This window comes from Rutilus rutilus (genome assembly GCF_951802725.1).
Source record: "Rutilus rutilus genome assembly, chromosome: 18".
NCBI lineage: Eukaryota > Metazoa > Chordata > Actinopteri > Cypriniformes > Leuciscidae > Rutilus > Rutilus rutilus.
Genome location: NC_140231.1, coordinates 34,937,548 through 34,965,039, shown reverse-complemented (window position 1 = coordinate 34,965,039; position 27,492 = coordinate 34,937,548). Strand labels below are relative to the sequence as shown.

At 38.4% G+C, this 27,492-nt stretch overlaps 2 long non-coding RNA genes across 2 annotated transcripts; both read right to left on the bottom strand.

The window, feature by feature from the left end:
- Positions 1-7,504: 7,504 nt before the first annotated feature.
- On the bottom strand, positions 7,505-11,643 carry LOC311277146. Its single transcript, XR_014625174.1, has 5 exons — positions 11,424-11,643; positions 9,072-9,243; positions 8,694-8,895; positions 8,262-8,310; positions 7,505-8,156 (listed from the first exon to the last, which is right to left on the bottom strand). It is a non-coding gene; the product is annotated as an uncharacterized lncRNA (long non-coding RNA).
- Positions 11,644-16,494: 4,851 nt separating this feature from the next.
- Positions 16,495-19,631, bottom strand: LOC311276556. The gene is made up of 3 exons (XR_014625080.1): positions 19,515-19,631; positions 19,126-19,334; positions 16,495-18,217 (listed from the first exon to the last, which is right to left on the bottom strand). It is a non-coding gene; the product is annotated as an uncharacterized lncRNA (long non-coding RNA).
- Between the last annotated feature and the right edge of the window lie 7,861 nt (positions 19,632-27,492).

Sequence of the window (27,492 nt, the reverse complement as noted above, 5' to 3'; positions counted from 1 at the left end):
GTTAGCACATTTATCTTCCTACTGTCCTTTCCAAACCTTTTCTCACTCCCACTCGTGAATTCTCTTCTTGGACAGAGAAAATAATGATGATCTGGGACATTTTCTCTTCTGCAGTCTCTATTTTTACACAAGAATGTGTCTCTACAGTCGGTGTTACCTTCATGACATCCAAGGCACTTCTTGCATGCTCCAATCTTCCTCAGAGCAGCTTTCTTTTCAGCTAGCTTTAGCTCCTTAAACTTCTTACAGAAGAAAATCTTATCCTTATGATTCACAGCTCCACACACAGCACACCCACCGTCAGAATCTCTCTTTGTGGTTCTAGTAGATGCATGCTTCCTCTCAAATCTATTTTCAGATCTATCTACCTTGTCGGTGATTCTGAGCTGTTCGAGTTTTTCAAGAACATTTTCCTGTTTCCTCAAAAACTTCAACAGGAGGTCAAAGTGATTCTCTGGAGTCACACCATTGTCAGAGTCAATCATGAAGAAAAGCCAGTCCCTTTTTACAAACTCAGGGAGTTTACTCCCAATAGACTTGATTACGAGAGGGTTCTTAATTGCACCAATGTTCCCAAGATCTGTCAGGTCAGATAGAGCTTTTTCAACAGTCTGGATCAAGTCTATCACTTTTCTGGGTTGATTGCCCTTCACACCAGGAATTCTTTCCAGTTCTTCAATAATTTCCATGGCAATTGTTACCTTGTTGCCAAATCGATTTTCCAGCACTCTAAACACATCCTCAGCAGTGCTATAACTTGACAGCCTTAAGTCCTTGACAATTCTGTCATCCAAACTGTCCAGGAGCTGGATTTTCTTGACCTCTACCGATCCAGTTGGTTCACCTTGTTTCTGCAAACTTTCCCAATCCTTCTTCCAGCGGAAGAAATCTCTCTTGATTCCATTAAATCTAGGCAAACTAGTTGGTTTTATTCTCACAACTGGTGTCATCGGCATAGTTTGGGGAACTGTGTTTGGGTCTATAGAGCTTGCAAATTGAGAACTTCTTTCAGCATTACGTGCAGTAATAAACTCACTGTTTCTTGAAACAAGTGCATTATTTTCTACTTTTAACTGCTTTACTCTTCCCTCAAAGTCCTTCTTCTCTCCTGTAGGAATCCATCGCTCCCAGCTGGATAGAGTTTTGACTGCTCTACTCAAGAGCCTCTCCAAGTGAATTAGTTGAACTTCATATCCTTCACAATTGACACCAGCAACAGGTATTGAAGCACAGTGATTACAAGCTTTCTCAGCTTCATGGACTGCAACAGTCAATTCCTCTTGGCCGTACCTCTGCCATAAGTTAAATTGGACCATTCTCCGCACCTCTTCGAGCTTTGTCTCACAATCATTAACAGTCTTCTCAATATCTGTTGTCTGCTGCATTTCAAGTTCTACTTTCTCATCACTCTTTGCTTTAACTTCCAGCTCTGCCAGCAACCCCATGTTGTAGTCATCATTCGCATCAAAAAGTGCTCTTGCACTAGAAGAGAGTTTCTGGAATTCCTTCCGAAGTTCAGATTCAATCATTTGACTTGACTCTCGAATGAGAAGGTTGGCTTGCCTTGTGAAACACATCTTTGCAGTGGTTCTCTCTCTTTTAAGTTGATCCACCGTTTTCCCCAAAGCTTCTTCTGCCATCTTTATCTTCAAGTCTCAATGATACGTCTTCTTAAACAACTCAATTCTCTGATGACTTGTTTTGACAATGTTGATTCTTGTTTTGCACCAGCTTTATTATTTGGACCATCAGAAGCCTTTAATCTTCTTATCCACAAGCGTTGGTTATTAAGTGTCAAGTTCTCAGGGTTTTTATGCCTCAATGTCTGCCCAAACTTGAAAAGGCTTCAATCAACTTTAAGAGGAGGGTGCATGGAATAACTCAAAGCACTGAATTCTTCTTCATTGAATCAATTTATTGAAAATCTTTCAACAATGACTTGATCTTCTTGCCTCAATGAATATCTCAGATGCTTAGCTTAATAACCTACATAGAAAAACATATATAAATATATGAGTCACTACACACAGTATAAATAAATGTACATTCAGAGATATTAAAAGTACAAACAATATTGTTAAACTATTTGGAGGTTATACAGTATAGCAGCTTGTAAACAACAACAACAACAATGTAAAATCAAATACACCTAGTGCACATGTCCAGTTAGCATGCTAGATGCTACAATGCTAGCATCAAACAACTTTCAAACACAATGAATATTTGTCCTACCAGTAGCACTCCAGGTTGATGAACACATTTTGGCTTTCCCCAGCAGTCTTTGAACAAACTCAATTGACTTGATGCTGATTACCAATCTTTGTCATTTGGTTGTATAATCTCCAAAATCCACCAGTTTAGGTAGGAGAAGCACATCCACTGCTCAAAGATCTCAAAATGCTGACAATCACACACACCTGGTCCTTTGTGCCATGTGGAGTTTCAATGGCCAATCAGCTTCCCTGGTTGTTCCAGCAACACTGTGCTCACAGCCAATAGGCTGCACCCATTTTGATCTCAATTCTTTTAATTAAACAATGATGAATATTTATTTCTCCCTCTTTCCTTCAATTTCAGATTTAACTTAACAATAATGTATATGTTGACATTAACATTAACTAAGATTGATGCTGTATGAGTATTGTTCATTCTTAGCTCATGTAAACTAATGCAGTTAACTAATCAGAACTTATAATGTACCCAAAGTTTAAATGAGGTGTAACTGAGAATGTCCAGAAAGGAGGAATATCTGAAGCACGCATGAGGAAACCATTGCATGAGCAGTGTGAGTCTTTTACTGTGTTTTGATCTAATTCTGTAGAGAAAGATTTATGTGCTTCTACAGATGTTACTGTTAGTTTATATTTCTTTATCATATTTCACATATTTCTCTATTTCTGATGATATGTCTGGAGCTTCTCGTTGTATCAGTGCTATCACCAGGACTTTTACATTACAGAGTCGATAGTTTTATCCTCATGACAGGGATTATAGTCATAATAACACTGATCATATAGAAATCAAATGTGTTTCTGCTTCATATGAGACACATGATGATCCTGTAATATAATCTGATCAGATGAGAGTCTCTTTCTGCTTCATATGAGACACATGATGATCCTCATTGAGCTTCAGATCAGATTCTCTGATTTCTCTTCACTGTCTCTGATCCTGAAACTAAAGGCCTTTGAGTTTGTCAAACTAGTGGCGCCATCTAGAGGACAGATGTGGTTTTAACATCAATCTTCTGTGGAATACAATACAGATACAATTTACAAAGACATTCACTGACACTCAGACCTAATGTCTTTTTTTATTTTTTTCTATTTTAATGCCTTAATTCTGTTTAATGCAATTGGTATTTTGCAGTCTCAAATGAAACCAGTCTTCAGAAGAAACCAAAGTTTAATAACTATAGGTTTCAAATAACACTAAGTTTCATATTGAAGACTAGACTCTCTCTCTCTCTCTCTCTCTCTCTCTCTCTCTCTCTCTCTCTCTCTCTCTCTCTCTCTCTCTCTCTCTCTCTCTCTCTCATTAGAGCCCTAATTAAAACAACAACACTAGTTTCTACACGGAAGAGTTTATGATATCCCCTGTATAATGTCCTAACTTGTTAAATTTGACCTCATTGTTTTGGCAGTTGAACAGAAAGAGTGAATGTACATATACTCTAACAATAGTGGTTTTTTTTTTTTTTTTTTATAGATATGTTTGTGTGAGTCGAAAAGGCATTGGGTTACAGCAGCCACAGATCAGTTTTATATATTTATTTATGTTTCAGAGTCAGAAATAGAGAGGTAATTAATAGGATATAAAATACTGTAAAAATCATAACAATAAAAAGACAGTTATATTTAATGTAATAATGGGTGTAGTGTGTGAGTTCAGCAGTAGGGGGCGGTAAAGGCCCGTTCAAGGCCCGTTCACACCAAGGACGATAACTATAAAGATAACGATAAAGATATAATTCTAAAAATCGTTCTCCATATTAAAGAATAACAGAGTTCACACCACAACTATAACGATAAAGATATGAGGAACGATATCGTTGGGATCACTTTCAGAACGATTTTTTTCCTGCTGTCGAACGATAAAACACTGACAGCCAATCAGAATCCATTCTAATTTAAAGGTCTCGCGCATTTAAAATGGATCTGGATCATCCGGGCGTGCGCGTGCTTAGAATAAAAAAGACCGTTATCGGGTGCGCGTGTGGAGACACATATATAGTTATCTTTATCGTTATCTTTATAGTTATCGTGCTTGGTGTGAACGGGCCTTAATGCACTAATAATGATGAGTGGGCGGAGCCTCTGTTCATGTGGGCGGGGTTTGTGTATCTGACTGCAGCCCTGCACATCTGTGGTTTCCTGCAGGTGTGTGTGTGTGAGTGTGAGTGTGTGTGTGTGTGTGTGTGTGTGTGTGTGTGAATCTTCTCTCACTCTTCAGCTCTGATGAATCCTGCTCCACTTCTGCTGGAGAAACGAACACTGAATCTCCTCGAGACACTGAACCTGATCCACCGTAACACATGATCATCAAACCACTGAGAAACACTGAAGAACAGCTCATCATAAACACTGAGATATGACAAACACTGCAGTCCTTCTTCATCACAGTATATAGTGTGAGATATGATTCATAAACACAGAGATCAGTCTCAGGAAAACACGGCAGGTTTAATTCACCCCAGAAAAATAGCAAATTATATTTAGCATATTTAACATGTTTTTAATACCATTAATATATATTTTGCATATTTAATATGTTTTAATACCATATATATATATGAAAGAAGATCATACACACACACATTATTGATTTCTATTTAATTCTCAATACTATAATATAGTTTTTAATTAAAAAATACAATTGCTTTAAAGGAACCGTATGTAGGATTGTGGCCAAAACTGGTACTGCAATCACTTTAAAAATACTGTAGAGCGGTGTATCCCCTCCCCCTCCCCCCTGACTCGAGGTTGCCAGATAAGCTGCAGGATTCAGCAGAAACGTAGGCTGCTTCAATGAGCTTCCAATGGCAAGTGACGACGAGACGTACACAGTAAGTTTTGTTTCACAGTAAGTGCTGGGGCCATAATAGCTGAAGAGATAAGCGTTTTTGATTTGATATTTTATTTGATTTGATTTCTTTATTTTGAAAATATAAATACAATTACAATTCAAAAAAAATCTGAGGAAAAAAAAGGATAATAGTAAAACAAGACAAAAAACATATAAACAACAAAATAAAACTTCCTTATTTTTCAATACGAAAAAAAAAAAAAAAAAACTCGATTTACAAGTACTAAAGTTTTTGTCACAAGTAGGCTAAAAAATAACCAAAACATTTGCCACAGCAATTATAATGCGGGACAAATTCAATATCACCAATGGCTATCACAGGGTTGTTTTCAGTCCCATCAGAAAATATTGTTACACTAAATTACATTAGCAATTGTCATACAGGTCAACTTGCAGCATGTGTAACTTAGTCCACGATATACGTGAAGAACGAATGACGAATAATTTTTTCTGAGGTAAAGTTAGGCTTCTGTCTCAATTACGTTTCAAATTGCCATAATGGGCGTGCTAATGTTGTTTTCCTCAGCGTCTCAGCATAATGACAGAGAAACGGGCTCCTATAATGCATTGCTAATGTTAGCATACGTCCATGTGAGCTAACGTTACGTTACTTTGCACGAACATGCATAACTTTGTTCGACTGTCATGAATATATGAAATGTCCATTGACATCAAGTACAAGTTAGCCAAGCATAGATGAATCTTACCTGTCCAGGAGAAAATTAGCAACGTTGGCGTCTGTGTTCAAATTCTTCTCCGTTTTCAGCCGTCTCCATCTTTCAAAAGCTTCTCCAATACAAATTCTGGTTTTATTTCGGACTTTGTCACGAAGAATTTCTGAATTATAACGAGGTCTTTTTGATTTAGTAACTTTAGACATTTTTACCCGACTAGAGTTAGGGTAGGTTAGGTTAGAGCAAAGCTGGCAACCCGGATCCCGAAACACTACTGACTTCGTGATTGGTCGATAGGTGGAGGGAGGCGCTCAGGCCAAAACACAAAATGACAACATCAACATCAGTTGAGGGCTGCAAGTCCACTTTTTAAATGACAATATCATGGCCGTACTACTGTTGTCGGTGATATAAGTATTTGAAATGAACATGATTTCTTAATGTCTAGTGACACATCAGGGCCATTTTATGATTCATTGAAATAGATTTCTTACATACAGCTCCTTTAAATAAAACAAGTCTCTTTGGTTTCACCACAGGGGTCATCTGGTGCACAACACGTTTATGGAAACCTCAATATTAATATCTCGGCTCAGGACGGCTTCAGCTCCAAAAGCTGATCTCCAGTTTCAAGGTACAGAAACATTCTGCACATCTTCCGACTCACAGCTTCAGTAAATGATATGATCAAGATCAAGATCGCTTAAAGCTCCACATTTACGGCCAATTTACAACAGAAGGGACTTGAGTCTAAATCTTTTTAAGGGGTACCTAGTGTGCTTTATGATTACATCAGCGTGATCTGATTCATACGTGATCATACCGGTAATCTACAGAGCACATTACTGGTAATTAACTGGTAATGTTACAGCTTCCCTTACTGGTACACACATGATGTCCTAGCGGTAATTTACCATAAAGACTGTGTGTGTGAAGGGGTTAAAGTGACGAGTTTTCACACTTAGATTCAACAGCTCTGTGTGTTTGTGGCTGTGAATGTTCTGCTGGTGCCATCAGTGTCATGTTGATGTCAGTCTTCATTATAGCTCACATCCTCAGACCGCACAGATCTGATCAAATGAGCTTTTGATGTTCATAACCATTACTGAGCTGCAACCTTACAAATTCAACAATGTCAGTGGAAAAATGAGTGAATACTGTATCTCAGCAAATTTTCATATTTCCACAAAACTGCACAGACATGAGAAGTGTGTCGGTCGGTGGTGTCCAGTTCTGCTGATGAAGGATCAGTCACGCAGTGTTCATCTCCACACCTCAACACACGGGTTTCTGGTCATCATGAAGAGATGAGTCGCTGGTTTAGGTGTGTTTGATTAGGATCGGTTAAACTGTGTTTTGAAAATGTGTCTTTTCTAGTTCTTAGGAATTAGATGTGGAGAGATGTGAATATATATCATTTAGTATTATATAATAATATAATAACAGTGTCTTGAACTTGATCTTTCTTGATATTACATGATTATTTTAATATCCCTATATGCAGAGATGGGCATAAATACATGGAAATGTATTTAAAATACAAATACAAAATACTGTGTGAAAAAATGTATTTAAATACAAATACAGTATTTTGAAAATACACAATACATGTGAAATTGGCCATCCAGTGCAGTATAGGTCACAGTGAATGAAGAAACTACATCAGCCTACTGACTTATCATTCCTAATCACATCTCTGCCCTCTCTTTCTTTCTTTCTTTCTTTCTTTCTTTCTTTCTTTCTTTCTGGCAATTATAAATAAACTTATGCATCTCTTATTTGCTGCCCTCCCCAATTATTTATAGGGGTTTAAGTAGGGCTTAATCTCCCTGTGATTGATTTGGGCTGTAGAGCCTGGTTTAGGGGAAACTTTTGGCCAAACCACAATGCACCAGTGTTCTCATTTATACCATTTACCACTTTATTTGGTTTTCCACTGTGTAAAAGTTGTACCTGCACCTGCTTCCAGGTACTTTTTTTTCGTATCACCTCCGGCGAGGTTCTAAGCAAACATTTCAAGGTACACATTTACATTCTTATCAGTTCTTGCTTTCTCTGGGAATCGAACCCATGACCTTGGCGTTGCAAGCGCTAAACGCTAATGCTAACACTCTACTGTTTGAGCTACAGGAAAGCTTATTAACACACACAACCAGCAGTTTCTGTCAGGTTACAATCAAGATTACTGTAAAACTCAGATTCAGGTCAGATGTGTTCAGGGAAGCATGTCCTATATTCATGAAATACAAACATGTTCTATATAAATATAAAATCCATTCATACACATTCATCTTATATACAGTAACAGTGCATGTCTGAACCGTGAACTTATTATTAGTTGAGAAAGGAACATGATGGAGAATATTTATCAGGTTAGATGAATCACACTGCTGCTTTCTGAAAGGAGAAACACAGAAATATATATAAATATAACACAAAGATCAATATAACATCAGATTTCTGCTTCAGTTTTCAATATCTCTGTATTTGTGTGTGTCTCACCTTTTATGTGTCTCTAAAACATCACAATGAATCGGTGAATCATGAGAAACTGTGAATGAAGAACATGAACATCAGATTATAGCAATTCCTCAAACTGTGACAGTTAATAAATCAGTGTCACTGATGGAAAGATCTGCCAAAAGCTCACAGTTGTGGATATACATTTACTTACAAGTTGCAGAATCTACAAAATGTGAGTATTTTTAACAAAATGAATAAGAATAAGCATAAGAGACCTTAACTTAATTTCACGTGTGCTGCTAAAAGATGTTTTAATAAATATGGTGAAATAAACAAAATAACTATATAAACTCATGACCACAACTGTAATTTGCTTCTTGCTTTTCCAATATAGAAATTATATATATTGATGTGACACATTCAGACATTCAGACAAGATGAAACACTGAAGATGATGAAATAAATACTCACAGTTTGGTTTTCCGCTATTAATGCTGCTTTTTCTGACTCGGCGTCTTTTTCTGTTTTGGTTCATTAGATTGTAACGTTTTGTCCTTTTGATTCCCCATTCTTCTCTTTCTCTCTTGTCACGTTTAATTATTCTGTAGTTTGTGAAGCTCAACACATATTTTCCCATGCTGTAATTCCTCATATATTCTGACTTTGGTAATATCTGTTCAAGAGAATACAGTAGTTCAGTTCAGAGTGAAGTTTGACATCAGTTAATGATTGTTGAGCAATACAGGTTTACATTTCAGTTTCACTATAATAGAGACATTAATGTCTGGATTTAAATAAATTAATAAAAATCTCTTTACAAAACAATTAAATATAAAGTGTTTTAGTTACCTTGCGATGAGCAGAAGAGAGGACACATCCAGTGCAGATCTGAGATCAGACCACTCAGACAGCTCAGCTTTTATACAGTGTGAAGGTTACTCTCCTCCTCTGGCTTCTACTATAGACACTGATGCAGTTTCACTTTCAGTATCAGCATGAGTTATTATAATCACTGGAATATCTGGAAACTCATACACAGTCACAGTCACAAGTCAAAGTTATTCAAGCAACACACTCCCACCTCAATACTAACTGTTTTATACTATGATTTATATTTTTATTTCTATTCTAAAAGAGCATAATCTCTTTTTCTTATCTGAAGTTCCTCCACAGAATATCACTAAAAAACTTTTTTTCATATCTGTCCATCACAACCTTCATGAAGTCCAGGAAATGATGACACTTCAATGTCAATGTTTATGATAATGTCTTTATTCATATTATTTATTTTATTAGTTATACTTAATATATTATTATTATTTTAGATGTTATTGATTTCTTTAATCATATATTGTCTACTATATGCTCTGATATGTTTGATTATTTCTTCTGTGCTGTAAGATTGAAGTGTATTTTAATTGATTACGTGGTGTACCTTTGTATCAAAATATGTCTGTGTCCATCTCTACAGACATGAGATAATGCAAGATCTGCTATATTCTCTTAAAGCTCTTAAAGCTGTCACCTCATATATCTATTTTCATCTATTTTTGACTTTTGACCAGTCACTCTGACCTAGTCTTTACACCAACTATGACATAATGGATACATAAATATGTTTGACCTTTTCTTATTAGACCAAAACACAAGCGTTACGCCCCATGTGATTTGTGTTTTGGAGTTCCCTTTCGAAAGGGGAACTCACACTCCGTCGATGACTCTTTGGGGAACGCCTCGGGTGAACCGGTGTCTGAAACGCTTATCTAATCACGACTAATCATATTGGCCGGCGACAGCCTATGACGTCACTACTAGTGCGACCCGGAAGTAAATAAGGGGAATTTGGAGAACACGTCACCAGCTTTTCTTCTTCAGGGACGGTTTTGTTTGTAGCTTCAACCTAAAACTTCAAATGGTATTCATGGCTATTTGATGAGATAAGATAAGCTAAGATATTTGACACCTGATGACACACACAGCTTGTGCGTTTACTGTTTGAGCTCAGAGCACGTACTTTCTTCACGATCAGTTCTTGAAAACAGGGACAGACATCTGTACCAGTCTGGAGCCGTAGGGTTTCAGAGGGAGTTTCTCGCCGAGGAGTTTGAGAGAGTTGTTAATCTCTCACGATCCCCGATCCCCCACAGCCTCCCTGCCCCGCGGATGATGAGTTATTGAGTGTTATGTAACGCGCTCAGCGAGGCTTCAGCTGCTGTAGGAGCACGCAAGGGAAGAGACCACTCATGGCAGACTTGTTTCTTTCCAGCCATAACGCTCCAGCTCTCGTGAGCCTTCCATTCCTGCCCGATCTATACAATCAGATCGAAAAGGCATGGAGGAACCCGTATTCAGCGAGCAAACTACACTGTGCCAATGCCCCAGTTGACAAGATGTTCACAAACTATCTTTCCATCTGGCATTAGTGCAGAGTTGTAACTAAACCTTGACTGAGAGACTAGATAATCATCGTCTTGTTTTAAAACTATGAGGAGTGCCATCACGGCCATATTGTACTGGTGCCCACAGATGTTTCTGCTGGAAAGTGCGTTTCATTTCGTGCATGCGCATATGAACACGTTAACGCACAATGTGGTTCTTTTCCGAGCTGCAGTTTATAAACAAACACTGTTGTCCTTTGTCGTTTATGAAACGTAATAAATAGTCTAGTTGTATACCGTTCTCAATTTTTTGTCAGGCACAAAGTCACAGAGCACAGCCCTGGAAGTGGCCGGCGTTAGCAAGCAAGACACAGACAGACTAGAGAGAGACGCACATCAACTTAACTTCACTGTTCTTCGCTAACATCAAACTTAGAGAGGAGAGAACACAAGTCTGCCTGATCACTGTTCCCACAATGAACTCTTATGGTGTTTTTCTCTCTCTTTTCGTGACCAGAAGGATAGTTCCGCTTCATTTTCTCATCGATATTGTAAACATTGATTGACGCGCTTTGACGCGAGGGGGAGGCGGACCTTGAGTAATTTGCGTAGTGTGTGTATAGGGCTGGTCGCCTGTTTCCCCTTTGCCCCGATCCTCTTGCTATTTAGATCTCGTGTTCTTCTCCCCTCTTTGTCAGTTTATTTTTTGTTCGTTCATGCCCGTTACAGACGCCTCTTCATTGTGATTTACCACTGCTTAATCTTGTACTGTTTCGTCCTGTGTGTGTGTGTGTGTGTGTGTGTGTCAGACGAGAGATATCACCTGTTATCCTGGGTCAAGCCTGCTAGTCTGTGCTGCTGTTTCTGCCAAGTGGAGTCAGTGCTTGTCATTCCCAGTGTCCACTTTCTGAAAGCAACTACCCTTGCCTTTCACCCCGCCTGGTGCAGCCTGGTCCATTTGAGTTTCTTTATCCGGTTCTGCATCCACCTTGACGGCTGGTGACCAGCAGACAGACTATTTTGACCTTTATCTGCTTTTCAATAAAGCTGTAACCAGCTTTCACTTTTGGTTCCTTACAAAGGACAGTAGTGATGTTACATATGACACTGAAGCTTCGATGCGCGTATCACACAAGCGAAACAATTTGTAGTGAAGCCCCGTATTGGGGTGTGTATTGGTTTAGAGTCACGTGATCGATGACAAACGAAGCCTCACTTTCTCTCCAGTCACGTGCGCGTTTCGCTTTGGGTGTCAGAAGGCTCGAACTCCAGATCGTATTTAACGAGTCATTGTTGCCTCAGTCTGGTTGATGGGTTTGTGAGGAGAGTGCTGGAAGTGCTGTACTTTGAAAGTTAATCAATATATTACATTTAAATAAGCAAAATTTATTTTTCGCTACTTAGGCTATTATTTTTGTTGTTGTGTCTTTTTGTTTTTGTAAAATCTTTGCACTTTTTGGTGATTTTAGGTAATTTGGTGTTGGTATTTGGATTTAGGGTGGGATTAGGGGATAGGGTGTTGGTGTTTGGTGAATGGTTTGTATTTAGAGCAATGGCAACAGCCAAAAATAATACAAAAAATTAAAAACTATCAACTTTCTGTCATTCCTACAGTTAAGCACTATCAGTAACAAGTGTCATAAGCACATTTAATAACGGATGATCCTTTATCAGACAATGTCCTTATTAATTGTGTGTGTGTGTGTGTGTGTGTGTGTCTGTGTATGTGTGTATAGAGAGAGAGAGAGAGAGAGAGAGAGAGAGAGAGAGAGAGGGAGGCCTACATTAGATCTTATTGAATCATATAAGCTCATTTTATATTTTAATTGTCACACTTTAATGGGTAAAATAATTTATTTAATGAACAAAACAAACACAAACATGTAAGGTTTTTATTTGTACACATAACATTGAAACTATGGAGTGTGTTGTGGTTGCTTCATCTGCCAGAGCTTCTAACACAGGCTTCTGGCTGCTTTGTTTTAAATAAGCACCAGATGGCGCTGTTCTCAGTGCTGTTCTCGACACTCTCGAAGCTTTGAATCTTTTCCCGGAACAGTTAGGGGAAAGCCTCAGTGATTCATGAGGCTTCATTTCCCCATCCCTAAAGGACAGTAAATATTTGAAAAGGAAACTTCCGGTGTTCCTTAGACTTCCATAATCATTAATGTGGGGGTTTCCTTGCTAAAAGGGGTTAAAAGGGGTTGCTCAACAGGGTTTCCCCCAAACATTTCAGATGATTTATTTCTAAAGCAGTTTCACTTTTTGTTTGGAAAGCAGTGTCAACAGAGCAGTGTTCTTCAACCCTGCTCCTGGAGTACCCCCAACACTGCACGTTTTCTTTGTCTCCTTAATCAAACACACCTGATTCAACTCATCAACTCATTATCACACGGGTTCATGAGCTGATGAGTTGAATCAGGTGTGTTTGATTACAATTCACTTAAAACCAATGGCACAAAAATGATCAAACTGTCTTATTAATTGCTTAAAAGTTCATGAGGAATCCATTTATTTGTATTTGTTTATTGGGGTTTATATCACTCTAAAGGTGTGCTTTTCTTTCAGAAAGTAATGTGAGTCTGTAAACTGCTGTAACCTGTTTCCTCAAAGATCTGTGGTGAAATTTGACATTATAGATAGTTCACTATTGTTTTCTAAAAATGTGTTTGCTTCTTGTTGTATCACTTTTACCACCAGAACATTTGCATTGGTTCATCTATACATATAGATATACAGTTGGTAGTGTTTGTTTATTTATTTGACCTTTACTGTTCAATCTGTCTTTGTCTTACATGACCTTTCAGTCATCCGGTATTAATCTCTTGTACTGGTAACTGGTCCCTTGCACTAAATATGGCACAGAATACAAATGTTGAAGATGGTGTGACATGGTAGACAAAGCGCTGTGATAGTCCATCATAAATTTCTTTTAAAAATATTTAAATATTTAAACATTTATAAAATTATTTCTCTTGAGTGTAGAAGTAAACTTCTTCATCAGGGTTATAACATCAGAGGTGTTACAAGCTGCTCATGTCTGATCTTATCTAGAAATGGCAGAAAGCTCATGTCAGTTTTAAAAGAACCCTACATCGGTGAAGGAGATTGTGCTATAGTTGCTACAGCTCATTTAACAGAGATTAAGAAGTATTATAATTGCTCAAACAAGAATTGAGGAGAAAATGTTAAATACACTTTCCCTCTCTTGATCTTGGCAGTCCCCAGTGCTAAGCTTCATCTCTTCTCCTAGCTGGGTCTGGCCACAATACTTCGTTCACATCACAAGATACGTTTTCTCTTGCCAAACATCGAGGGAAGTATCTCCTAGCATGGCGTATCCAACCTTGGACAGAGGCAACCTCTATGTCCCCACATGCATCCTCCATTGCCTGGAGAAGCGGCATGCGGGCATAGGGTTGGCGATCATACACTTTCCAGCGCCAGGCTGAGAAGAATTCCTCTATGGGATTTAGAAAAGGTGAATATGGGGGTAGGTACAAAACTACAAATTGTGGATGGGTGGCAAACCAGTTTAGGACCAGAACAGCCCGGTGAAAACTAACATTGTCCCATATAACCACAAATCTAGCAGGTGCCTGATCTGGATCAGGGACAAGCATTGTGTGAATTGCATCCAGAAAAGTAAGTATATGGCCGGTGTTGTATGGACCCAGTGTGGCATTGTGATGGAGGACCCGTTTTGAGTGATGGCAGCACACATGGTTATATTACCCCCACGCTGTCCAGGGGCATTGGTAATTGCCCTCTGTCCTATTACATTTCGTCCACGGCGCCTGGTTTTGGTGAGGTTGAAGCCAACCTCATCCACATAAATAAATTTGTGGCGAATTACATGGGCATCCATCTCCAATACTCTCTGTAACAGACAAAATTATATACAGATGAGTAAATATGGTATGTCTGAAGTATTGGAAGTAGAGTTGCATACATACCTCTATAAAGTCATGTCGCAGATTCTTGACTCTTTCAGAGTTTCTCTCAAATGGCACCTTGTAAAGTTGTTTCATCGTCACTTGATGCCGTTGGAGGATGCGTTGTATGGTCGACAGGCTTACAGCATTGATGTTGTTGAATATGGTGTCATTATTCAAGATATGCTCTCTTATCTCTCGAATCCTAATTGCATTGTTGGTCAAAACCATATTTATAATTGCAGTCTCTTGTACATCTGTAAACAAGCGTCCTCGTCCTCGATGATGTCTTTGGCTTTCCACTCTGTACAGAATTCAAACACAGTATGTGTTCAGCATAGGAACTGTAAACCATTTACAAAAAAATGTAGTACAGCATGATAACCAGCCTCATTCATTCAATGCAGTGCAGTAAATGGATGGCTTAGAGTTACAAATGTTTATGCAATACTATGCAGTCATACGTATTTTACAGTACATTACTATAATGCTAAAATAGTCATTAGATAGTTGCATACCTGTTCTCATTTCTGAAGGTTCGAATTATGGACGCCACTGTAAATCGACTCAAGTTGGTCAAAACTCTCTCATGGTCAAACCGTGGTTGATTACATGATCAACAAGTGTTGCTCTAATCTCATCAGAGATGGCTCTCCTTCCTTCTCTTATTTGCCCTCGTCCTCTTCTTCCTCTTCCTCTTCCTCCTCCTCCTCCTCCTCTTCTTGGTATTTGTCCTCGTTGTCCCCTGCCTCTTCCTCCTACTCCTCTTGCTCTCTGTTCATTGTTAGCATCCATTGTTCAAAACAGGTAATCTGACCTTTGACCTATTTAGGCCTATACTACAGTAAAGCAGTGATTGGTTAGTAATCATTTAAGCAATTAGTGTTTGCACATGTGAGGAGTATGTCTGTGTGACCTGGTGAATATGTGTAGCATTTTGATTGGTTGTGTTTGGAAAAGGAAAGCAAGTCACTTCCTGATAGATCTTTGTGTTTTAGGTAGAGAATTGTGTGTAGTGTTTTGAAAAAAGTGTTTTATGCAATTGAAAACTGAGTCAAAGGCTGAGAAATAGCTTATGGTTTTGAAGATTTGGCATGTAGTTTTGCACTTTGAGTGAGAGGTCGGACGCCCCTCCCACGATTGTTGATTGACAGCAGCGTTTCAACACAGACCCGCCCTCGCTCGTGAGCGAGCTGTCAATCATCATAGTCCACCATTGTTGATACTGGAGCACTGTCTATGAGCAGAATGACGTCTAAGCGAGTGTGGTGTTCTGTTCTTGGGTGTAATAACGAACACAGCATCATGTTGATGTTCCTAAATCCGAACCGCTGAAGACGCAGTGGCTGAGTTTGATTTCGAAGGGAATATTCCCCACGATCAACGTCAATGCTTTCATGTTTTGAGCGAATCATTTCACACACCAGACTGCTTTACAAACGAGGGTCAGTATAAAGCTGGTTTTGCTAAGAAGCTGCTCCTGAAAAAAGGAACGGTACCAACTACTCGTGTTCCTGCTGCACCTCCAGAAGAACTGAAGTGAGTGTAACGTTTTATTAACCTTTATATTAATATTTATATTAATCTTTGCAAATCGCTTGCACGCTTCACGATGAATTCGGTTTACACTCAGAGTACATTACGGCATGTTTTCTATGTATGACGTTCTCAATATAATTCATAATCCCACGTTTATAATGAACAATGCGTTATGGTTATTGTGTTATTACGAACTGTGTACACAGGTGTTAAAGTTAACGTGGTAATACTAGCTTACTTTTGTAGATGGTTTATAACGGTGTCTGTTACTGAGAAGAAAAAAACAGTTACTGAAAAAAAAAAAACAGTTATAACTGCATGAAGATGGTGACACAATACCTATAAAATACTGTTTACATCCTGCAAATGCATATGATTCAAGACAATAAATAATCTAATGTTTTTCAATATTACGCCGGAATAAGTTATGTTATCTGATCACTTATTTGCTTTTCAATGAACTATCGCATGTCGTGTTTTCTTTGTAGAAAATCACACGTGAGTCCATCACTTGCAGGAACTTACATTTTATTCATCTCAACCTCCAGCCGTCTCTCACCTCACTCACATTTCGCACCAGCTGATGCTCCTCCCCCAAACTACCGTATTCTCACGAATATCACACATCGTATACATCAGTATACACATAACGTTCGTATCTCACTACTCTACCCTGCCAGTACACACAAAGATAGATCTAAGTGACATTACGTTAACCATTCAGAAACGTCCTGTTCGAGCCTTAATTGTCGAACTTCTTCGGGGCCGTCATCTTGTTTGGTTGCACAGTGTCCTCAGAGACTCTGCTGCCATTCTTCAAAATATACCGTCAGCTGTTGTCAAGGCAACACTCCACGTGTGTTGTGTCCATCTCTCGATTTCCGTACCACCCCCGGCGGCCGCCATTGGCTATCAAGCCTTCACCTGCTGTTGGCATCCCATTGACTCCCATTCATTTTGGCGTCACTTTGACAGCGAATAACTTTACATCTGAGGCGTTTGAAGACTCCATTTGTCCATTATTTATTTCTAAAGATACACGAAAATGTATAAAATGCTCCATTACCTTGTATCTTACGTTATGGCCCCGTAGAAGCAGTTTTTGTAAAAATAGGCTAACGATTGCGTCATAACCACGCGACTCTCTGGAAATTACCATATGGACAGGAGGAGAAGCTCGCAGTCAATCGGGGGGACGTGGAGTCATAAAGTCCGATAAAGTCAAGGGAGAAGCCCATAGAGAGTCATAAAGTTCCTCCTGCTCCTAGCTCATGGACACTTCCTACTCACACTCTCCGTCTCAAGGGAATGATTCAGATTTCTCTTGGCACAGCTAGTTGAAGACTTACAACTGTCAGACGGGTTGCTCACGTCACATCCACGTCGTCAAGCTCAGTTTGAGTCTGCGCAGTCGCTCAGCCATCAGGAAGAAGTGCTTCTAATTTGCTTCACTTTTCTCCATTGAAAACTATGGGGTCGCTGTGTCCAGTTTATATACTGTCTATGGTTGTGTCAGGTCAAAACGCCCCACAGCACAGAGGGGCGGGGTGAGCAAAGCTCATTATCATTTAAAGACACATGCACTTAAACGGCGTGCTGAAAACAGAGCTGTTTTTGACCAGGTAAAATGAGTGTTTTCTTACAATACTAATGAGAATTTTTAATTAAAGTATATTACAAACTTTTAATTTAGACCCTATGAATCATATTAGCTTGTACAAAAATGGCATTATATGACCATATTAACACACAACCAGCAGTTTCTGTCAGCTTACAATCAAGATTACTGTAAAACTCAGATTCAGGTCAGATGTGTTCAGGAAAGCATGTCCTATATTCATGAAATCCAAACATGTACTATATAAATATAAAATCCATTCATACACATTCATCTTATATACAGTAACAGTGCATGTCTGAACCGTGAACTTATTATATGTTGAGAAAGGAACATGATGGAGAATATTTATCAGGTTAGATGAATCACACTGCTGCTTTCTGAAAGGAGAAATACAGAAATATAACACAAAGATCAATATAACATCAGATTTCTGCTTCAGTTTTCAATATTTCTCTGTATATGATGTGTGTCTCACCTTTTCTGTGACTAAAACATCACAATGAATCGGTGAATCATGAGAAACTGTGAATGAAGAACAAAAACATCAGATTATAGCAATTCCTGCTCAAACAGCGACAATTAATAAATCAGTGTCACTGATGGAAAGATCTGCCAAATGCTTACAGTTGTGGATATACATTTACATACAAGTTTCAGAAACTACAAAATGTGAGTATTTTTAACAAACTTAATAAGAAATACTCAGGGGTGATTTTTTTTTTTTGTGTGCCTCAGTCTCCAATGAGGGCTATGATAAAAAAAAAAAAAAAAAAAAAAAAAAAAAAAAAAGTAACATTTTAGTTTATGGTCTAATTTTAACCTTCATATTAACATATGGGAGAGTTTTATAATCCCTGAGGTCCCGAATGTGAGGTACTCGGGGAGTTCAGGGGTTCCCCAAGAGAATGTAGATTTTTCTGATCTACATATATGTGCATTTTAACATGTTTTTGAAGGCCCCCAAAAAATTGGATAACAATAGCTTTCAGACAAAGATTTAAACCATGTCAGTGGGAAGTGATTATTTCTCTCCATCACTCTCTTTTTCTCTTTGTTTTTCTCTTGCTCTGTCTCTTCCCTCCTAAAGCTGAGCTTTTTTAATTTACTGAAGCTACACATTGTATTATATTAATTCTCAATATGTACATATTCACTATTAATCTTCTTGTGCCTAATATGATGAAAACGGCTTTCTTAATGTTTCTTGTCCCCTCACAATGACCGTAAACTAATTATTACATTACACGAAGTTAAAAAAAAAGTTCAGTTCAAATGACGATTTATGACAAATTAAACAAATTTCATATGTTTTAAAGGGGGCTGAAGCGAACATGAATTAGTGTAGCCTACACTTGATCACACATGTTGTAGGGGAGCTCGGCAGAATATTAAATATAAAACATTATTAAATATTAAACATAAATACTCACAGTTTGGTTTTCCGCTATTAATGCTGCTTTTTCTGACTAGACTCGGCGTCTTTTTCTGTTTGGGTTCATTAGATTGTAACGTTTTGTCCTTTTTATTCCCCATTCTTCTCTCTCTCTCTTGTCCACATGTGTAATTCTCCTGTAGTTTGTGAAGCTCAACACATGTTCTCCATGCTGTAATTCCTCATATATTCTGACTTTGGTAATATCTGTTCAAGAGAATACAGTAGTTCAGTTCAGAGTGAAGTTTGACATCAGTTAATGATTGATGAGCAATACAGGTTTACATTTCAGTTTCACTATAATAGAGACATTAATGTCTGGATTTAAATAAATTAAGGAATAAAAATCTCTTTAAAAAAGAGTTAAATATAAAGTGTTTTAATTACCATGTGATGAGCAGAAGAGAGGAAGCATATCCGACAGCTCTGAGAGATATAAACCACATATAACCCACTACACTGGCTCCTCCCATACACAAAAGAATTATATTTGAAATATATTTTCTGGATATGTTTTGGAATATATGCAAATATTTGAAATTGGCCCAATAAATATATTTCATACTTATATTTCATATATTTTTGTTATATTTCAGAATATATTTCAATGTATTTGGAATATATGCCACATATATTTTTGACACTTTTGGGGACCCGTACAGAAAAAAATACATTGAAATATATTCTGAAATATAACAAAAATATATGAAATATAAGTATGAAATATATTTATTGGGCCAATTTCAAATATTTGCATATATTCCAAAACATATCCAGAAAATATATTTCTTTTGTGTATGGGCTGCTATAGTCTCTGATGCAGAATCAGTATCAGTCCTGCATAAACAATGGAATAAATCTGTCACCGTCACAGTCATTCAGGCCACACACTCCCACATCAATACTTCCTGTTTTTAACTGACAGTGAAGAATCTGTTTGTTTCTTTTCTCATATTGCTATTTAAAAGAACTTCTCATCATTTTCTGCATGATCACAAGTTTCAAAAACTCCAGTTAATGCTGAAAACTCTTCACTGAACAACACCACATTAAACCAGCAAGGCGCTTAAAACAACAACAAATAAATCTCTATATTTCTCCTTTTCTTGCTTGTCTCCTAATATTGTTCTAATAAACATGCTATTATATACTATAAATATTGTGGCTTTGTGGCAAATTACTTGTCATATTTCTCATTTGTTGATAAAAGCATCTGCTAAATTAATAAATGTAAAAATTACAGTTAATTTACAGTATTTTGTCTGTGCTGTGTTTGTATTTAGTATTTCGCTTTATTTATTTTATTCATATCCATGCTTTGTATTTACTCAGTAGTTCATCTTTAGTGTGTTTGTAGTTCTGTGTACCATAACTAACTGATCTACAGTAAATATTCATTTATTTCTCCTGTTTTAAGATATAACCAGATGCTAATAGAGTCAATAATGTGACACAAATAAGTCATTTTATTACATATAATTTCATAGTTCACATCATTATCACGTCAAAAACATCTCACAATTTTTTTAATTTTCCTTTTAAATATTGAAATTTGTAGCATTCACACTTTTTAAATAAGAATAATGGGTTACACTTTACTAAAGGTTCCATTCATCAACAATAGTTATTAGTTAACATGAACTATACTTCAGCATTTAATAATCTGTTGCGTCGGGATGTATATCTTATTTTGCTTACATGTGGTGTGTGAGTGAGATACAGTATGCCATGTGCTTGATGTTTTGAACTTTGGTTTATCCCCTTTCATCAACACATGTGACATGTTGTTGATCTGCTGTGATTCGCTCATGTGGAAAGGCACATGTTCTCCACACTGCAGAGACTCAGCTATGATTTGCTCATGTAACACACAAGTTTCTCCACACCACATCACAGAGAGTTCTCTCTTGCTGGTGAAAGTCACACTGAACAGTGTTGTTGAGTTGTGTGTTGTTGAAAGTGTGTGTTATTAGGAGAGTTACTGAACTAACAAGCGCTTTCTTGAATATCCTTAAATTATATTTAGTGGAACATTTCTTTTGTAGAGAGACGAATGCCAGTGTATTGTGTGTGTGCCCTTCTTTTCTTTTCTCTTTTTTTTTCTTTCTTTTTTTTTACTTTTGATTTGAAAAGTTGTTTTCTAAAAATTATAAGGAAGGCTGTATTTTGTTTGGCTGTCATATTTTCAGATGGTTTTATTGTAGTATTTGGACCTGGAGATGAGAGAACTAATGTAATGTTAACATGAGCAGACATGAACATGCTCACTGTAAAGAGTTGCCATTGTGTGAAACTACTTGTAATGCTTTTATGATCTAGGATTTTTACTTATCCAACAATATACACTGTTTACTTATCCACTGTAATATACACAAAAGTTTATGGTCTGCAATTTTTTTTAGTTTACAATTTTACAGTAAAATGACATTAAATGTACCATTAGATCTATCACAGTTATTTACCGTATATAGTAAGGAAACTTTCTTTTAACCAATTAACAGTTTTTCACTGTAGCATTTTTACAGTCTTTTACTGTTAAAATCACGATTATTTTTCTGATATCATATAAAGTGGAAACAAAAATTCGGGTTAATAATCAAATCACAATTCAGAAATCATATTTTTGGTTCAAAATGAACTATTTAAATAATGAGTCAATACATCATCAATCCTTCTTCCGAAACATGTTTTATCTTACCCTGATTCACTGTGGTAAGCACGTTAAACATGTAAGTGTTGATATTTTGACTTTGACTGATTACTCAGTCTGAAACAAGGAACTGCAGTGTGTTTATCTTCACAGAAACGTGGCTGCAAAACAACGTCCCCGACACAGCTATCCAGCTACAGGGGCGAACATCGTTCCGTGTAGACAGGAACACTGGGACCTCCGGTAAGACCCGCGGTGGCGGGCTCTGTGTTTATATTAACAATGACTGGTGTGTAAATGCCTCTGTAGTCGCTGCCCACTGCTCACCACAGCTAGAGTTTTTAGTGGTGAAATGCCGGCCGTTTTATTTACCCAGGGCACTCACCGTTATTATGGTAGTGGCGGTGTTTATCCCTCCCAGTGCGAATGCTAACAAGGCGCTGCGTGAGCTATATGACACCATCAGTGGGCAACAAACAGACATTTTTTTTATTGTTGCTGGGGATTTCAATCATGCCAACCTGAAAACTGTAGCACCAAAGTTTTATCAACATGTGAACTTTGCCACGAGAGGTAAAAACATGCTGGACTTATGTTACACCAACATCCGAGACTCATACAAAGCCAGCCCTCGCCCCCATCTAGGATACTCAGACCACTTCTGTGTACTGCTCGTTCCAGCGTACAGGCCAGTGCTGAAACGCTCCAGGCCAGTACAAAAGACCATCAGAGTCTGGCCCGGAAGGAGCCGTTGCAGCCCTGCAGGACTGCTTCGAGTGCACAGATTGGGACGTGTTTAAGGAAGCAGCCACCTACGATCAGCAAACAAGCTTGGACGAATACACAGACTCTGTGACTGGGTACATTGAGAAGTGTATCGAGGATGTCACTGTTGAAAGACTGTAACTACACGCGCCAATCAGAAGCTGTGGCTGACAGCAGAGACCCGTGCCCTACTTAGGGCAAGAGATGCTGTCTTCAGGTCAGGAGATGGAAGGCTCCTCCGATCAGCAAGGGCTCAGCTCTCCAAGGCCATCAGGAAAGCGAAACGTATGCATGCGCAGAAGATACACAACCACTTCTGTGATGCCAAGGACCCCAGACGTATGTGGCAGGGTATCCAGGCCCTAACAGACTACAAAGTTACAACACAGGTCAATGACAATGATGCCCACCTTCCAGATAAGTTAAACAACTTGTATGCACGGTTTGAAGCCATGAACAGCATGCAGGCATACAAGTCCATACCCACCCCTGAAGAGCAGGCGCTGTATCTGGACCCAGCTGACGTGAGGAGGACACTATCCAGAGTCGACCCACGCAAAGCCGCAGGTCCGGATAACATACCAGGGAGAGTGCTCAGGGACTGTGCTGACCAGCTAACAGGTGTTCTTACAGACATCTATAACATCTCCCTGAGCCAGGCTGTGGTCCCTGCGAGCTTCAAAAAGACCATCATCATTCCGGTGCCGAAGAAGTCAGCAGCGACATGTCTCAATGACTAACGCCCTGTAGCGCTGACTCCCATCACGATGAAGTGCTTCGAGCGTCTGGTCAAGAGACATATTCAATCTTTACTCCCCACCTGACTGGACCCCCTGCAGTTAGCATACCGTCCCCACCACACTACTGATGATGCCATCTCCTACACACTGCACTCTGCTTTATCACATGTGGACACTAAGGACGCATATATCAGAATGATGTTCATCGATTTCAGCTCCGCATTTAATACCATCATCCCCCAGCAGCTAGTAAGGAAACTCTCACTACTGGGCCTCAGCACCCCCACCTGCAACTGGATTCTGGACTTCCTGACAGAGAGAGCACAGTCCGTGCGCATCGGCAGCAGAACATCAGGTCCCATCACGCTGAGCACAGGTGCCCCTCAAGGTTGCGTACTGAGCCCACTGCTGTTCACGCTACTCACCCATGACTGCACCACCAAGTTTGAATCCAACCTTATTATTAAGTTCGCCGATGACACAACGGTAGTTGGCCTCATCAGCGATGACAACAAAGCACGATACAGAGAGGAGGTGGAACTACTGTTAGGTTAGTGCCACAACAACAACTTATCTCTTAATGTGGATAAAACACAGGATCCAAGAGCCAAAAACACCCACCCAAGACATCGTTCAGTCACGCTGTGTGCGACTGTGCGCAGAGCTTCTGCCATTGTAAAGGACCCCTCCCATCCCTCACACAGTGTGTTTGTCCCTTTACCATCTGGTAGGAGGTTATGCAGCATCAGGACCCGCACTGCAAGATTATGTAATAGTTTTTTCCCTCAAGCTGTCAGAGCCATGAATACCAGGGTACCATTCATCATCTCATTGCCATAATTTGTCGTCTGCCCACCCCCCACCCCCCACCCCCCAATGAAGGACTAAGAGCCCATAAATGACTGTGGACTGTCACCTAAATGAAATGGGCATTAAAAAATGTACCATTAGTCACTTTAATGACTTTATGACTTTCTGCTATGTTTGAATTGCACTATTTTATTGTTTACTGTAATTGTTCACTATTGCTATGTATTGTGTGTATCAGATGTTGTTGTTGTTTATTCTTGTACTGGTTGCACCTCGGTCTGTACGGAACGAAATTTTGTTCAACTGTATACATGTATACAGTAGAATGACAATAAAGTTGACTATGACTATGACTATGTGATGTATTCTAATCCAAACTATGAGCGTGAAGCTAGAAATACCAATATTTTAACACTATTCCTGTAAAATGGCGGTTATTAATAATTATTTTATAATTATTAAATCAATATTTATATTGATTAGCTCTATAAAATCTACTATGATTTAATTTGAGATGCATTTCAGGGTGTGTTGGTTTCAAATGTATAAAGCGGTGGCTTGTGTTGCTGCTGTGTGAAACTTTATTGCATCTTGCAGTATTTTTGTCTGCCGTTGAAAAGTAGCACCACACCACGCTTCGCTTTCTTTCCGCCGTAATGCCATTCCGTTCATGCGGAGGTGTGAAACTGTGAGATGCGAGCATGGGTGCGAGTCGTGGACATGATGTGTACGTGTGGGTAGGGCATGCCGTTCGCTTCTCTCACTGCCCGGGCCATCTAAATATGTAAGGGTGGGGTGTTTCTATTTAACACAAACATTAAAAAGAAGAACCAAAAACACTTAGTGATGCAGAAATCATTTATATAATTTTAATATCAATAGAGGTATTGATACCAAGTAAGTAGATTGTGAGTATCGATAAATCGATATTGCAGCATCGATGTGCTCATCCCTAGTGTGTGTGTGTGTGTGTTTGTGTGTTAGCAGGTCTGATTACCTCACACAGACACACACTGAATATTTCAAAAACGTTTAGCCTTTTATGTTCAAACCGGAGTCAGACAATGATGGAGAGACTCGAGAAGAAGTGACAACATGTAGAAGCAACAGGACATTTCTGAATGGTTAGTTGATGAATTCATGTAGCTTATGTGTAGTTATCTTCTAGTCATTGATTAGCATATTCTGTCTTGATAATCTATAAATCGTGTTCCGGGGGCAGGGTTTATGTAAATGTTAGGGTTGGTGATGTCACTAACCTGGGGGCGGGGTTTATGTAAATTTTAGGGTTGGTGATGTCACTAACCCGGGGGCGGGGTTTATGTAAATTTTAGGGTTGGTGATGTCACTAACCCTGGAGGAATGTTGTGTAGTCCCTATCAGCCGTTTGTTGCAGTCCTTAAAAAACTTTTTCTTTAAAAGCAAATATCTCCCTTTACTTTGAACTTTGAGCGTCGTAACTTTGCTTGTTTATGCTCAAACAGCGACATTACACACTAACTAAAGTTAGAAAAGTCAAATCATAATCAACCACCCCTTTAATGGACAGAAAAACGAAACCCTCCTTTCAACTAAATGAAATGTTTTATTAATTCATTTCTGGAGAACGACAGAAATAGACTCGTTCAGTGTAGACATAATCACTAATTTAGTCATTTCGCACGCGTCCGATGTAGAAAAAAATGTAAAAAGCAACATATGATGGCAGAGCTTTCAGCTTATAGCCAAGTATTCATGTCAATGAAAGTGTCAGTGTCATCAAGATTAAAAGTCCTGACACCATTATTGATGAACAAGATAGTCAAATGGCTTTGTCATGTTTTCATTATGACAGTTTACTCTGTAAATGTTTTCCAATGCAAAAAAGTCAGATCTTGGTGACACTGCCTGAACATGCTCGAGACAGCACTATATACTATTGGCACAGCCATTTGAGAAATACAGTAAAGTTCCACATTACTGTATTTAGTGAGGTAACTTGAGTACAAGACACTGAATATGTATGTTTCACATTTTTACTGCATATGCTCTTTGCAATTCTAATTTGTTCACAGCATTGTGCAAAAGAACAAATACACCCTTACAGTATTTACAACACACATAAACTCCCTTTGGGTAGAGCTGTGCACAACTGTACACAATACTGCAGTACATACTGGAACATACAACATACTGTAATCATTCATGCACATCCAGACGTTCCTCATCAGTGAAAGCTGAGATTCACCTGAGAGAAATTGTTCAATTTAGGAGATATTTTCAGAAAAAAAAAAAAGAAAGAAAAAAAAGTGTAAAATTAGCTTGACAGATTTTGACAACTAGTTCAACATTTTTGTATGTAATGACTCAAGCAATGAAATGAGGACTATTAGTTTTATATGGAATGACTATTCAGCATTCACAAGTATAGTTAATTTTGACTGACATGACATAAGCAAATGATAATGTTATAAAACAGCAGAGAGTTGTGTGAAAGCAATTGATGCATGTCCAAAAGCATTTGCAATTGGTTGGAAGGAATGAGAAACTGCTACTATGATGTGCACAAATGACTAAATGTTGTGGAGGTTGATCTAACTGTTGTGCAAATGTAAATAGTCATGTGAGAAATGCACCAAAGCGACTGAGAAAAACTGTAAATTGACCCCTTTTCTTAGCGCCATCTACTGTACATTGGAGAGAAAATCGAGAGATCTCATAAAAAGCCGAGAGATCTCATAAAAAGCCAAGTCTCCCAATCGTAACAGACAGATATGCATTTGTATGCACTAGGTTTGGTATTTTTTCATGCAATTTGTAGGATGGTTTGTATTTGTGAAATATTAGTCTCATTTATTTATATTTGTAAAACACAATACATATTTGTTACTCTGCGTTTTTGCTCAAAATGTCCGTTGTACTTCCACATTGCTTTCTGTTTGTTTGCAGGTAAAGTTTTCCTTTGCAAAGCTGGATTTGTTTGTTTAATTATGGCACAGAATTCACTCTGTAGAACTCCACTATGGGGCATGTTGTCACATTTCACTTTCATTCTTTCAGGGTAAATCAAGAAAAAAGTATACACTTTATTAATAAAACAAAACCACATTATTGTAATAGACGTGTGTGAAATTAATACAGGAAAAAATAAATACTCTGAAACCTAAGTGCATTTACACAAACTGAGAAAGTCAAAAAGCGTTAGGTTGTACTCCGCTCTCTTCTACTTAGGGTAAAGTGTGTGTGTGTGTGTGTGTGTGTGTGTGTGTGTAGATGTGCAGTAGGTGGTGCTAATACACTAACAGGAGGAATAGACAGAGCCGGTGTTTCTGTTCTCCATCTTCAGTCAGTCCTGCACACAAACACACACTATAGAAGAAGTATCTGTAGTTTCATGCTGGTGTGTGTCTGATGGTGTTTG